Source organism: Pseudopipra pipra, chromosome Z (genome assembly GCF_036250125.1).
Source record: "Pseudopipra pipra isolate bDixPip1 chromosome Z, bDixPip1.hap1, whole genome shotgun sequence".
NCBI classification, from domain to species: domain Eukaryota; kingdom Metazoa; phylum Chordata; class Aves; order Passeriformes; family Pipridae; genus Pseudopipra; species Pseudopipra pipra.
Window position 1 is genome coordinate 27,344,622 of NC_087581.1, and position 15,542 is coordinate 27,360,163.

The following is a 15,542-nucleotide window of genomic DNA, read 5'->3' on the forward strand; positions in this document are numbered from 1 at the left end:
CATTGCCCTCCTTTGGGTGCTCTCTAAGAGCTTAATGTCTTTTTTATATTACAGTGCCCAAAGCTGCTTTAAATTTCAGAAAATATTAACTGAATTTCTTAGACTGCATGTCCCACTTTGGCGCTAACAACACTGCAGTGTCTGAGGTCTAGTTGAAGGCAAGAATGATTCAGGAAGATGTATTCATGATTGCAAATAAATACTGTATTGTGAGAACACAAACAAAATCAGGGAAACTGCAAAACCAATGCACTTTCACATACCATTTAGATAATAAATCACATATATGTCTGCATAATGCTTTTTATTAAAAACTTCACATCTCCCTTCTTTGCCCTGTATACTTCAGATAAGTCTTAGAATGAGAAGTTCTACAAAACACAAGTAGTGTGAAAAAAGGGTTATAGTTGTTTCATTTCATAGTTTGGGGCCACACTGCTAAGATAGACAAGGTGTTTTCGAAAATAAATACTATGGGTAAAATTAAAACTCAAATTTTTCCAAGTCTGCTGAAAAGATCTATCGAGCAAGCTGTTCCACCATAACATATACATCAGGATTCAGATGTCATATAGTGTTAAATTGCTAAATTTAAGGTATGTTTCCTGTGTAAAATTTTTAACCATCACAACTAACTTAATCAGAGCTCCGTATGCACGGTATTATTATCATTAGTAATAATATTACAATATCCATATATAAAATATTTTTGGTACTGAGTAGATTTTTTTTCCACTAAGAATGGAAGGAAATTGTTTTAAAGCAATTTTTAAGGGGAGAGGAACAGGAAGGGAAGGAACTTACATTGGATAATTTATCCAACTTTATCCAGTCTGTATTAACTAGCAATTCTTCAGTAAGTGACCGTACAGAAAACATGATCAAAACTATATTCCCTTCAGTAGATCTTGCCTTGTTGCAGATGTTTAGAGGTTAAGAACCTGGCTTAACACAGATAAATGCATGTTATTCTTACAGGAGATTGTCATATTGAGATACTGTTTGTAATACTGTTTTAGCATGTGAATTGCAAAGATAATTGCAAAAGAACCTTTAAAATCATGCAAGAAATTTATAATATGAAATAGAAGTCTTCTATAAGAGTGACAATTAGACTATTACACAATAATAAATATATTGTCATTTACTTTAGTAATGGAGCCACTAATAATCTCTATATAATATACTATAATATAAAATATAACATTTACTGGCACAAAGTGCTTTGACATGCTATTAATAAAGTATACGCTCATCTCTGATTTCCTTCATTCCCTTTATTGTTTTGTTTAATTTGTTTTGCAACTGCTTTTTCTTGTAAATACATGTCATCTTCATACTAGCCCAGTGTGAATCTGATGATTAAATGGAGTTGTCATTATAGTAATTTAAGAAATCCAGAAAGAAAATGACCAGCTTTCCTAGCAGCTAAAACTATTCTTCAGTAAAAGATGCAATGACATCAGAGAAAACATGATAGTATAATTTTTCTTTTCTTAAAATGTTTTACTTTGGGATGACAGTTACAAAAATGGAAGAAGCACGATTTAAAGAGTTCCATTTCAGAATATTCAAATATTTTCTTTGTACTGAAAATTATTCCCCATGAGAGAAGGATGAACAGAAGGAATCTACTCTCTTCTGCTTTCTATTTGCTTAGCACAGGTGTCAACTAAAGTATCAACACTGCGAACAGAAGGGATAAAATCTTGGCTTCTCTGATATAAATGGCAATTCTCCCATTGACTTTAACGGGTCAGGGTTTTTCTAAAACTGTTTCTAGAGTCACAGCTGCCAGAATGTGAGAGTCTGCTGAAGAGTCTACTTTTTCCTCTGGTGTGAGATGAAGGCAGATTGGATGTACATGGTAGTCAGAGCAGAACACTGAACACTGACGCTTCATGGCAAAGTTAATACACTACAGAGTGCAGAGCTCTTCCAACCAAAACCAGTGCATAATTTGCTTCTTTCATTTGACATTGTCTCATAAATAAAAGATAAGAGGATGATGAATTATAGTTTGTAAACACTAGAGCCAAATAATCCCAGTTGGTTGCTAATAAACTACAATGAAACCTGATTCATACAAACCAGAAGTTGTAATGCAGCAATAAATATCTAGGAGGGCACTGTACATTAATAAAAATTGTTAGGCTCGCTATTTGAATATCAATTTCTATTTATATAGCTGTTGGCTGGAAACCAATGGGAAAATATTTCTTCAGCTGGTTGAAATGAATCAGACTAACAGCACCTCACTTTTCTGCCATATTTCAAGTTCAAAACATTTACGCTTTGCTGTGATAAATTGCCCTGCTTTACAAACACAGAAAACTAAGAGTTAAAATTAAATATAATGTTATTAAAATTTAAAAGCCTATTCATTTAAGATACATATTACATCAATACTGAGAAACTCTTCCTTTTCCGTCATATTTATTGCTTTCACAAAGTTATTTGCCTGTTTTAGCAAGGTAATTATAATGGTACTGGTATTAGAAGCTCTGTAGAATGGTATAATTTCTGGCAGCTATGACAGGTAGACCCTCTGTAGTGAATCCCATTGTCAAAACTGCTAAAGCACGCCTTAGATGCACATAATTACTACAGTTGATCCAAATTCTACAGTAATTACAGTATTAGAATAAATGGTAATATAGCAGCACATCACCTAAGAATCCTCTAGCAGTACAAAGATAAGTACAATTGTTGTGCACAGCCTTGTCTAAGCCTTTTAAGACGGTCTCCAAGAACCCACTATGTAAGTAGTAAAAGATCAGCTTTCAGACTCTGTTTTTAATTCCCAACACAATAGCTGCACATTCTGTGGCTGACTGGAGTTGTGTTTGAAATATGGACAGAGGTAAGGAGATAGGACAAAATACATAGAAAAATTTCCCTCTTTGGTACCTGAAGAAAAAAATTCCAGTTGATGAAATTCAGAGCTGCTGTTGCTATCTTTCTATTAAATTTTTAAAAATTTTCAAAACCCTGATTCCCTTTCCTTTTTCAGTCCCAACATTGCTCTTTTCCAGGATCTACTAGTTCAGTGTCATTCACCATGGGTCATGAGGCACACAGAGGCACACATTCCCTTCTTCTTAAATCTGGAACATTCCACGTTCCCTGGAGTCTACCCTTGTAGGATGGCCAGGATGAATAAGGTTGAATCACAGATTATCAAGAATACATGTGATTCAGCTTAAATACTTGTCACTTTCCAGTTGTGTAGACTAGACTAAAAAATTAATATGACCTGTCACAATCAAATCAATTAGTACCATACGCTTTTCCAGAATCTTGAATGTTGCAGTGCCAATAAAACAAAAACTCCCTGCTCAACCACTACAAACACCCTCCCTGCAAAGGAATAGACGTTAATTTAATATTTATAATCAATGTAACTATCATAGCAAAAAAAAAAAATACCTTGTATTCCCCAGTTTACTTGCAGACCAACAGAACCTGCAACGTAAGAAAAGAAAGTCTGCACAATTAGTTACTGAATACATATGTATACACACAGAGGTAGACAGACTACTTTTACAACTACCATATGTGCTATCTGATGGTGTAATAGTAGGTATAAAAGCAACTGAACAGTTAAGTATTTCCTTCTACATGCCCTGGAAAAAGATTCAGAAAGCAAAACAAATACCATGATGACATTGAACAGATATTGTCAGATTCAGATAATTACCCTTTCCTAGAGTGGCTGAATGTCAAACTGCTTTGATCTTCATTTTGTAACATATTTGAAAATACTATTTTGTAATGTAAATGTTTGAGTTGCCTCTGTCTTACATGGAAAAGAGATTGCCTTCTCTCTACTAAGGATACAAACAAAACATCTTGTCTATGAAGTTTATATTTTTTTCCTGGTCTAGGCAAATCCTAGTCACAGATGAAAACTACTTTGCACAGGATCCTGGGAGAGTACAGAAGGAAAAAAAAGGTGATGAACTTAAAAAACAAGGAAAGCCTAATGTGCTTTTATTTTTATGTTTCCTCGTTATTATTATTTTTCAAGTCAAATTATAGGAGACTAATCTATGCTAAAGAAACCAAACTTTCCAAATTTCAAGCAAATAGGATTATCATATGAATTCTAAACATAACATTCATAATTATGTATTCAGATTTAAACCTTTATTCATATTTAAACCCTTTTAAGAGGTTTACAATATTTAATTTCCATTTTCTTATTTTAGAAATAAGAGATTTGTATTAAAAAAAACAACAAACAACAAAACAAACAATAAAAAGGATTTTTCTAAAAATACTACCACCAGGAATAAAAAATCTCTTTTTACTGGTGGAAATTGAGTTGTCCACAACAAGACTCATTATGAACTCAAATTAGTGATCACATATTTCCTATATGGGAGACTGATTATCATCATCTAAGGCAGCAAGATCCTCAGTGCCTGATTTGTTTCCCATTACATGCCAAAGATTGGCTAAAGACTTTTCAAGATATATAATGACATATAAGATTCAACAAGGAATTAAACCTGCTATAAAAAGGAGTATATGAAATCTATAGGTAAAAAATATAAGTGCCAGGGTCTGTCTTAGTACAATAAATTTAACATGTGTGAATAAGCATTTGTATTTTCACCTCCCTGTGCAAGACCAAGCTGAAATACATTATTGTCACATGTACACATGTATCCACACATGTGGCAGCCAAGTCTCCTGTGATTTACTGCTCAGTCAGTATCTGAATGCATGTAAAAAGTATGCATAAAGAGAGCCAGAAAAATTTTCAATGAGCTTAGTAAAAAGTACAGTACATATCCAACAGGAATGAACCATAAATCTCATAATGTCTACTTGTGTTAGTTATTAAAGCTATTTTCTCATACAGTCCTGATCAGAAACATACAGCAAAACTAAATGAAAGCTTCTGGAAAGAAAAAGCCTCATGTAAGTGACACTTCATTGAACAGTCAGTGGGAAATCACAACTGCACAACATCTGTTTCAACCCTGCAAATAAAATTAATTTAAATTAAGCACATAAATAACTTGCCATGCACATATCAACCTAATCAATAAGCACAGACTCTAATCACAAGTGCCATTAAGATTTGTAGTGAAAGATAAGAATAAAGAGATAATTGCAATCAGAAAACATGCTGATTGGAAATAAATTACAGTGGATTTTAAACAGCGTTAAAGATGTGTTCAGAGGAAGTTTACTGCAGCATATGAAAAGCCCCAAAATATGAGGCCAAACTACATATTCCTTTCCTTATCCCTCATCACTGCTCTTCTAAAGGGTGAAACTCAATTCCTTTTCCCTTGCTGGCTTTGTTTACTGATTGAGATAAATATAGACCTAAAGCTACGCTTAGTTTCAGATAAATTCCCTGAAAGAGAAAGCAAATGCTAAAGACTCATGAGTCTTTTTTTTTTATTTCATGAAACCCTATCATCCCAATTAGTTCTGTCCTAGAATGTGTTTTCTTGTAACTTTTCAAACTATCTTTTCTTACATTCAACACCTGTATTCATTCTTTTGCTCTAATTTTGTTTTTGAAAGGGCTTTGTGTACTCCATAAGAACTTCTCTGTTGCTTGGGTTTATGATCTCTCTTTATTTTTTCTCCACTGAAAGTCAACAGTATCAATCGCCTTTAAGTTTTGATGCTCCTTTTTCTATCTCTTGTCCCTGTACATCTCAGATTTATGCTACTAGCCTCTAGCCCCATGCTCCTACCCTTCCCCATAGTAATTTCCCCCTTCCTTTTCTCTTCCAATATTTCTTTCACTTCTGTGATGGAACGTGGACTTTTGGTATTCATAAAGGGAATTCAGTAGAAGAAAGTCATCATGTGCGGGGAGGAGGGGGGGGAAAGCAAGAGCCTCAAATTTCAGGAGATGCAATACTATTCCCAACCGATTGCTAGTCTTCCCCTCTCTTCCTGCTGTTCTCTATGCAGATTTCATCTTTGGTGAGTAAATAATTGCCACTTTTGTTTTGCTCCTATCAGTTTCTCATATTACTGCTGATTTTCTTCTCTCTGACCTTCCATCTCCTCCCTGATCTAGATAATGTTATATTTCTTCCCTACTAGCCGTCATATTCTTATGCTCCACCAAATTATAATCCATATCTTTAGTTTTCTGCATTTCAGGTTTTACTGGTGTTATTTAATTCACTTTTTTCCCCCTAATGGTCATGGTTGTCTTTATTTAATTTCTTCTCTAACCTGTCCTCAATTAGGACAGTAGTTGAGGGTAACAGAGGAAAGTCAAGGAGGAAATTTGCCAGTAGTGGTCCTTTATTAACAATAGGGCAAGTGAGCAGCCTTCCACTTCCTTCCCAACCCAGCCCAAATTCAGGTTTCTTCAGTTTCCTGTTTTTGTGTTACCATAAAAAAGGAAGACTATTTTAAGTATATGCCTTATTCAGAATTGCATATAGCTCAGTACCAAAGTAATGATACATATCCATAGTTCTTTGCCTAGCTGAGTATCTTTCCCAAAATTATAGGGCTCATGAAAAGAACAAACTTTCATTTCAACAAAGTAGTTTTGCTCTCCAGAAGTTCCCTCAAATGTCAATGGCATGCACCCTGAATTTTTAAAGTAGCTGAGGGAATTCTGATTCCCAGAGAAAACAGGATAGGTTCCTGTAATGATTTCTGCTTGAAAAGATAGTGACTTGTGACATAAACAATTGGGGTGAAATTCTTCCTTTGATGACTTATCACTCAGGGATGCTAATGACTTCAGTAGAAAAGATAGTCGAGCATCCAAGGGTACAATTTGCTTCCTACTGTTTTTGTGCTTACTGAAACTGAAGATTACTCTAGGTAAGATGCTGTATGTGAAGCCAAGAATCCAACTTCTGAAGAAGATGTTGAGTGATAAAGAAAAAATAAGCAAAGAATTGCAGACACATGCAAATAAAGAGCTTAAGCTAATGTAAATATGTACATACATGGATCAACACTGTAAAAATTGTAGCATATATGCTAGAACCAATCCATATGCTATCACCACTAACACAGCATCTGCTAGAAACTGTAATACTCTCAGCAGTTTGAGACAAGCTGTGACACTGAGTCAAGAAGTGTGAGACAGAGGCAATGAAGAGAAGGAAATACTTTTAGCAGACTGAATACATCACCAAAGTCTTGATGTGAGAGTATGGCCTCTATCACTTGACGTAAACCAACAACTTTCACTATAAAACACCAGGGGCATAAAAATTATAAGCATATTTTGATATTCTTTTTCTTCACAGGAAAAACTTGTATTGGAAATTAGTAAAAAAAGTAATTAAGTATATACCCTCTCTGATTTCTGTCAGTGTAAAATGTAAGTATTTTTAAATTGCACTTATAGAATTTCCATAAGCATATGCATCAATGAAGATCTATTACAAACATTTAACAGCTATAGATGGATTCTCTGCCAGCTAGAATATTTCATAATAACAAAACACAAACACATTATACAGTTACTCATTTAAAAAAAAAAACAAAAACAAACAAAAATCCCCACTCTCCCTAACCCACCCCTCACTGCAACAACAACAAAAATACCCACAAAGTGTAATGAAATGTTTTCTCAGTCAAGTGAGGAACAAGTGTATTATAAAGCTTCTATTCTGACTCATGACAACTATGTATATATAAAGAAACTTACAGGGTACCTCACTATTGAAAAGAACAAGAAAAGAGAGAGCAAGGCAGAGAAATGGAACAAAATGTAAAATGCAAACACCACCATTATTTACATCATTACATCATCTGAGACACATATAGACCCTTATGTAGTATATTTTATGACAGTATATGTAGTTTCCTTGAAGTTTTATATTAAATGAAAAAGTAAGACATATACTGCTAAATTCTTATTTCTGTGGGTCAAATTAAATTTTTTCCACCAATTCTGTAAATACATTTATTTGGCAATAATTCCATTATTTTTAAATAGTGATGCAAAGTAATATGCATAAATATATTGCACAAAGTTATGCGCTCTCTCTCTCTCAAAACATATATATACATATATTATACATACATCATATATACGGTATATAACACAACCTGATGGGGGTTCTAGCTTTCTTTACTTTTGTTTTTCTTAAGTGAGTGGGAAACGATAATAAAGCACAGCTTTTGATCACTTGGTCGGAATTTTGATTCCAACCTCTGTCAAGCACCATCCCACAAACAAACAGTTAGAGAAATTGTTTGCAATCAGTCATTCACAAAGTAAGAATCATGTAAAGGGAAAAAACACTTTTTCTCCAGATGTCCCAAAGAATGTTCCACTAGCTGCAGCAGAAGAGCAATTTTACTGCATTTAATTGAGAAATCACACATTAAGGAGTCATGGGAGGAAAATATGCAATAGGTAACCATGGGGATTCAAACCTGTCAAGAGGTGATAAATACTTAAAAATATGATAAATGGTCAGGAGGTCTGGAGACACACTACCTACAACGCTGCTGCTTCTTTTGAGAAAGCACACAGGATCATTCTTGAGGAGAAAAGACAACGCAGAAAGAATCGTGTCTTGCCAATACCATCCACGGAGTCTTTCTGCTGTGCCTTTTGCAACTGGACTTGTCTATCCTGCATTGGCTTCTTCTAGCAAATTGGCATGCTTGTAACAAATGTGGGTAGAGTCCTTCCCAAATCTTCGTTCGCGAAGCCTAGCCATGATGATGATGATGATGATAAATGACACTTATGTCCTTTTTTTTCAATCAGTAAAATCTGGCTACAAATCTTGTTCCTCTCTTTAGGAACACTACATAATCTCCTTATGCTCGTGTTATTTTGTGACATACACATGCCCTAAATAGTACCTCTTAGAATATATTTGAGCCATTATTAACATGCAAAGGAGAGTCTTCAAACGAGTGGGTCAGCCCTTACCAGGGTCTGCACACAGCCCTATGCCCTTCTGTTTTGGCACTGTAGTAGTATTATAACTGTCCTTCTGCTGCTACTGCTCACTAGTAATGAAAAGTCAGAGGAATCAAGTTTTTGCATCAATTTTACCACTCTGTGTATCTGTAAACACAAAACCTTAGTACATTTTGTTGGGTGCAGGTACACAGGTGCTGGAAGCAAGGAGTTGCAGGGAAGCATAGAGTCCACATAGGAGTAGGTATTCTCATGTATGAGAGACCAATCCTGGAGCAAGGAAAAAATCTGAGGACAAAGGAGCAGCAGAGAGGAACCGTTATGAACTAATTGCAACATCCATTCCGCATCCCTTGCTCAGGGAAGAGCAGATAGAGGAGTCAGAAATTATGTTGAGCCTGGGAAGAAGAAAGGAGTGACAGGGAAGGTGTTTTCAGCTTTGTTGTTGTTTCCCAGCATCTCACTCTTTTTTGAATTGACTATAGGTTACATTAATCTGTGCTGCTCTTGAAGGTAAATAGTAAGTGACATTCCTGTCCTTGTCCCCATCCGTGAGCTTTTCCATCTTAATTTCTTCTCCTATCCTATTGAGTGGGGGAAGTGAGAGTGGCTGGGTGGCGGTCTGGCACATTATACAGACTTTGTCGATACATTTTCCATAAGAAACAACATATCTCAGTACCGGGAGAGCTTTTGTGTCAGCTGCCCACCAAATCTTAACTGCTGTTTTGGTAAAATTTCCTAAAGGGAAATTTCATGCTTAAATGGCTCAGTCAGAAAGGGAAAAAAAGATGTCACCATGTTGCTGCTTTCAATCAGACCACATCAATAGAAAAACAAAAGTATGTCCTTCATTCGATAAGAGAATGCAATTTAAAGTGAATGAATAAACCATGGTATACTCAAAAAAAGTTTTTGAAGAACATCTGCATGTTCAACTTCCTTTTTGATCCAAAAAGGAATTTTTCTTACTCCCACACTCCCAGATCATACCCTTTGAAATATACATATGTGCATTGAAGGATGTGATGCCGGAGAATTTCTAAGGTGACCTTAGCTTTTGCTTAAGTCATGAAACGCCACATTGAAAAAGATGGAAGAGCTTTAAAAGCAAACAAAGAAAAAAAACTCCCCATCAAAATTCAAATCACTGAACAATAAAACCTAATACCAAAAATCACTTGTGGGTATGGAATAAAATAAACAAAACTAATCCAGAAATACAAAAAACTTCCACTGTAGAACAATGGTAATAAGAAAAAGATGTCAATCCCCAGATATTTACTTGAAAAGTAGAAAGAGAAGCAAGTTCAATACATGTAAGTAGATATGTGTAAATATCTCTCTCAATTTCATTTGCTACAGAAAGAAGAGGATGCATCCTCATGCTTAATTCTTTCAAAAGAGTTAGAAAACTATTTTATTAAAAAACAAATGGATGTTTGATTTTGGACAATATGAATATTTTATTTAGGAAACTCTTGAGTGGATAAGACTAACTGTTCATCCTTTGACAGCAAGGTAAGGTTAACTTAGTGAATACTAACTTTATTAACCAGAGAGCCACTTGCAATAATTTTGGTAATTCATTTGGCTGTACCCATTTTTTAAACTACTACAGGTAGAGGACTTCCAAAATTTAAGGTAGGTTGAAGTTTTGTTTAAAGAATATTACTCTGTTTTTATTTTTGTTAGAAAGCTTGAAGAACAATCATGAGCGCAATAGACATATAAAAATTAATTAATATTTTAATTTTACTATAGATGGTTACTTTACTACTAACTACTTGTGGGTTTTCTACTTAGGAAATAGGAAAAAGTATTTACAAAAACAATAAAGCCCCATAACTGAACCAAACAAAGCCAAATCCAAATTCTGTAGACCAAATACTTTTTACTAATGAAATCTCTAACGCAAAATAAAAGCACAAAAAATGAAAACAAAGAGAAAAATAACAATAAATCATCCTTTACCTGTTCTTCATTTCTAAAAACATGTTAAAAGGAATATTATTTTTTTTATATCAGAAATTATTTAATTCTTTAAAGTAGCTGGTTACATACACAAGGAGTGTTACAGGTTTACTGTACTAGATACAATTTCTAATACATTTGCTTTTGGGTAATCAGAACTAGTTTGTTACTAAAGCCAAGATAATCTCATACTGTGCTTTCATAATGAAAACTATAGGGTTTACATGTTTTTTTCTTCCTTAATGTCCCTAATCATTAACTCAAAATAGAATTCCTAGTTACACTGGTGTTGTAGGAGTATAAAGGAATTTTAATGTGAAATTTGAAATGAAATTTAGTGCAATACATGTTTTCTGCTGTAAATTAACTGGTGGAAATAAGAAAAAAATCTCAAATGATATTAAAGCAAAAGTAAAAATAAATAAGGGATAATAAATTAGTGTCTTCCCTATACTCTTATTAGATTACATCCCTATCAATTTACAGTAAAAGAAAAACCTCAACAATTAATCCTCTAGATAATATTTTTTAAATATCAAAATGACCAATGCATAATAATATTGCTCAAGGAATTTAATTGCTAAGGGAAATACTTTAACTGCATCACATGTTTTTTTGGAAAGAATAAAGTGGAAGTTTTAAGTCTACTTGCCTAAAGATTAAAACGAGTGGATTCTGAGTGCAATTTTCCCCAAAATATTATGAATTTTAGACTAAAAACTGGAATTTTGAAAAACACATAGGGCAATATAGTGAAGTACAGATATTTGAAAGCAATTAACACTTTAACAGTATTATGTTTTTTAGACTAATTTTACTCAGTACTTTATAGAACTTCTATACTGCCCTTAGAAATGCAATTTTTAAGTCTATTAACATAGGTTATAGCATATGAAATTATAAATTACTATAGGTCCGATTATATTCTAGTAGTCTCTTTTAAGAATGGAAATCTGAATGATCTGTTCTCTGTTTTGTGAAATCTTACAGCATGAAATTACAATTCATTTCTTGTAGAGAGGGTTGGATGTGAATTCATGCTAAATACAGCAGTATAATTTGACAGATTTTACTTAGGTGCTTGTTTAGTCTCTGATAATATAAATTGCAAATCTTGTGCAAGTAATATTGCATATATGTCCATAAAATGTGAATGATATTCTAGGGCCTATTTAAGTTATGAATATTCTCTTAAACAGTTATGCTCCAAGAGAAATAGCGTAACTTTCATTGCATGCCAAACATCTACAATACCATTCATTTGCATATGGTCATGCAAGCTAGTTAGGCTCTAAGTTTTTTTAATATATCCACTATTTTACTTTACTTTAGACACAACCAGTTTTGAAGTGGATAGCCCTTTTGACTTCCAGAAAAGTAAAATTGCTGGGGTGGGTCAGTAATATGAAGCCACCAGGAAAATTGGTTTGACTTTGTTGTTCATTGCTAGTTGGATTCTTTGCTTGGTTACAAGCACTAAGAACAGGAAATGTAAAATTCTGGAAACTTATTCCTAGATGCAAGGTATTCTTTTACGGAATACATAATACAACAACAGAAAGATATAAAAATTAAATAGATGAGGTACAGAAGTAAAACATCAGCTTCCATGTGAGAGAAGCAGAAAATGTAATAAGGGAAAATGCAGGTTCAAAGGGAGCCTACTGACAGCATCTGAGTCACACCTTGGAAGTGTTTTTTTCAGTTCTAGTGATGATATCTGCCGTATAATCCCGAATTCACTAAAGCTCTTCTGGCAAGAAATGTAAAAATTTGTGTTACATGTAATGTTAAAGACTTTTATCATCCACTGATTATGCAAATCCTACATGTCCTGGGGGACAGTAAGCTGAACCTGAATCCACAGTATATCCTTGCAGAGGTTACAGGAAACCTGGATTGCATCACAAGAGTACAAACATCATATTAAGGGATGTGATCATCATCATCATCATGGCTAGGCTTTGCGAATGAAGATTTGGGAAGGCTCTATCCACGTTTGTTACAAGCATGCTGGTGGCTAATGAGGCCAGTATGAGACAGACATATCCAATTGTGAAAGGCACAGCAGAAAGACTCCTTAGGTGGTATATTCTGCAAGACATGATTCTTTCTGCGTTGTCTTTTCTCCTCGAGAGTGATCCTGCGTGTGTTCTCAAAGGAGAGAGCTGCGTTATAGATGGTGTGTCTCCAGGCCTCCCGATTTGAGGCCAGAGTAAACCAGTCATGATGATCAATATGGCTGAGGCTGAGATGTTGTTTCAGGGAGTCCTTGTATCTTTTCTTCGGGGCTCCTCTCATGTGGCAGCCGGTGGCAAGTTCACCATAAAGCAAGATCTTAGGGAGGCAGTGGTCCTTCATCCTGGAGACGTGCCCTGTCCATCGCAGCTGTGTTCTCATCAACATGGCCTCTATACTTGTGACCAACAGATGTATTGGTCACAAAATCTGACCATTGGATGTTTAGGATTGTTTAGGAGGCAGGGTTGATGGAAGCGTTCTAAGAGGCGCAGGTGGTGGCGGTAGATGACCCATGATTCGGAACCATACAGGAGAGTAGACAGCACTATGGCTCTGTAAACACTGATCTTGGTACTTTTCTTCAAGTGTTTATTACGCCATACTCTTTTGTGTAGTTTTCCAAAAGTACTATATGCTTTTGCTAACCTGTTGTCTATCTCTCCATCAATCTTACCATCTGAGGAGATGAGGCTCCCTAGGTAATTAAACTGCTGGACTGATTTGAGCTCTGATTGGCCAATGGTGATGTGGGGATGATGGAAGACTTCCTGAGGTGCAGGTTGATGGAGGACCTCTGTCTTCTTTAAACTGACTTCCAGCCCAAAGAGCTCAGCAGTGTCTGCAAAGCAGGATGTTAAACGCTGCAGAGCTGCTTCTGTGTGGGCAACAAGGGCGGCGTCATCAGTGTAAAGCAGCTCCCGGACAAGATGGTTTAAGGTCTTGGTGTGGGCCTTCAGTCGCCTTAGATTGAATAGACTCCCATCAGTACAGTATCGAATGTAGATACCATCCTGATCCTTGAGGTCTGCCGTGGCCCTTCGGAGCATCATGCTGAAAAAGACTGTGAAAAGAGTTGGAGCAAGAATGCAACCTTGTTTCACACCATTCTTTATTAGAAAGGGCTCAGAAAGTGCATCTCCATATCTGACTTGGCCGTGCTGATCCTCATGGAGTGAGATGATAATTTTAAGGAACTTGGGGGGACAACCTAAACGTTCCAAAATCTGCCACAGACCTTTTCTGCTCACAGTATCGAAAGCCTTGGTGAGGTTGACAGACCTTTGTTCTGTTTCCTACACTTCTCTTGCAGTTGTCTGAGAACAAATACCATGTCTGTGGTACTCCTGTTGGCTCTGAAACCGCACTGACTTTCAGGTAGAATTCCTTCTGCAATAGTGGGTATTAGTCTGTTCAAGAGTATTCTTGCCAGGATGTGATAATGAGACTTTATTAAGCATCTCCCAGAACTTCAGAACAGCCAAGGCAATGGGCAAACCCTGAAAATTTTGAAGCTCTATCTGAACATAAGAAAAATATTTTTCCTCTGAAGGTGGTGAAAAAACAGCAGAGATTGCTGAAAGAGGCTGTGTAGTCTCCATCCTTAGAGGTATTAAAACCTGCCTGGAACACATCCTGAGCAACTTGTTTTGACTATCCCTATTCTGAGCAGGGAGTTGCACTAGATGATATCCAGAAGTGCCAACCAACCTCAGACACTCTGTGGTTCTTCATTTATGCATCTCCATATATCCCAGAAAAATAACCAGAACAAGACAAATCTGCAGCCTTCTTCCCTGACATGAAATTCTCTCTTACTAAACTGTAAAATTACCATGTATTCCTAGAAAACCGCAGAAAAATAAATAAATTTACCCTTAATTATGTTTATAGAAGTAGAAGGATAACTCAGAAATTTTCTAAGATAGATGTTTATATTTTATGTTATTCATGTCAAAGATGGAAGGTACTTTGACTTTAATTCCACTTTTAAGATGTTGCAAAATTGATTGTGTACAAAGATTAATCATAGAGAAAAGGCACTTAGAAGTTAAAGGAAATTGTAAAAAAAACCCCACAACCCTCTGCCATGAATAAAACAAGCTATTGTTCTTCTTTGTGTATTTCATCTTCCACCAGCTTCAAGCTAGTGAATGCTTTTCAATTATAGCCTCTGGATTCTTTTATAGTCTGCTTTTTAATTAGTAAGAATGCAAACAAACAAGGACTCAAACTGCCTCTGTTCCACTGCAAATGTATATTTCCTCCTACTGTTCCCACAGTGCTGTGTTCTGTTTCTCTTATTGTAGAATTCCAGTGTTATCTCCTCCTCTTTGATCTAATAGCAACTTTGCAGATTCTGATTGACTGACAATGTGTGCAACGACCTTCATGTAGAAAAAAATATTTTTTTAAACAAGAATTAATTCAATGAAATTTGTCATGCCTGATTCAATCTCATTTAGTTCATATGTACTTGCAAATCCTTTGCACTGTTAATGACATTATCTATCTTAGTGCATTCATTGACAAAAGAAACTATCATATACTTTGTGGATCTGCTTTCAGAGTGTCCAGCTGAAATGATGAAATATATTTAGCAGAAAGGGAGAAAGGAGAAAGAAAATGTGTGTGTTTATCTTCTGGATTCCCTGTC

At 35.4% G+C, this 15,542-nt stretch overlaps 1 protein-coding gene across 30 annotated transcripts in view; it reads right to left on the reverse strand.

The window, feature by feature from the left end:
• Window positions 1-15,542, reverse strand: part of PTPRD (protein tyrosine phosphatase receptor type D) — a 1,159,674-nt gene that overhangs the window by 639,943 nt on the left and 504,189 nt on the right. For all 30 annotated transcript variants that reach the window (XM_064641432.1, XM_064641445.1, XM_064641443.1 and 27 more), the window contains exon 7: window positions 3,430-3,465. The gene's annotated coding sequence lies outside the window, so the exon portion shown is untranslated. The remainder of the gene's footprint in view (window positions 1-3,429; window positions 3,466-15,542) is intronic.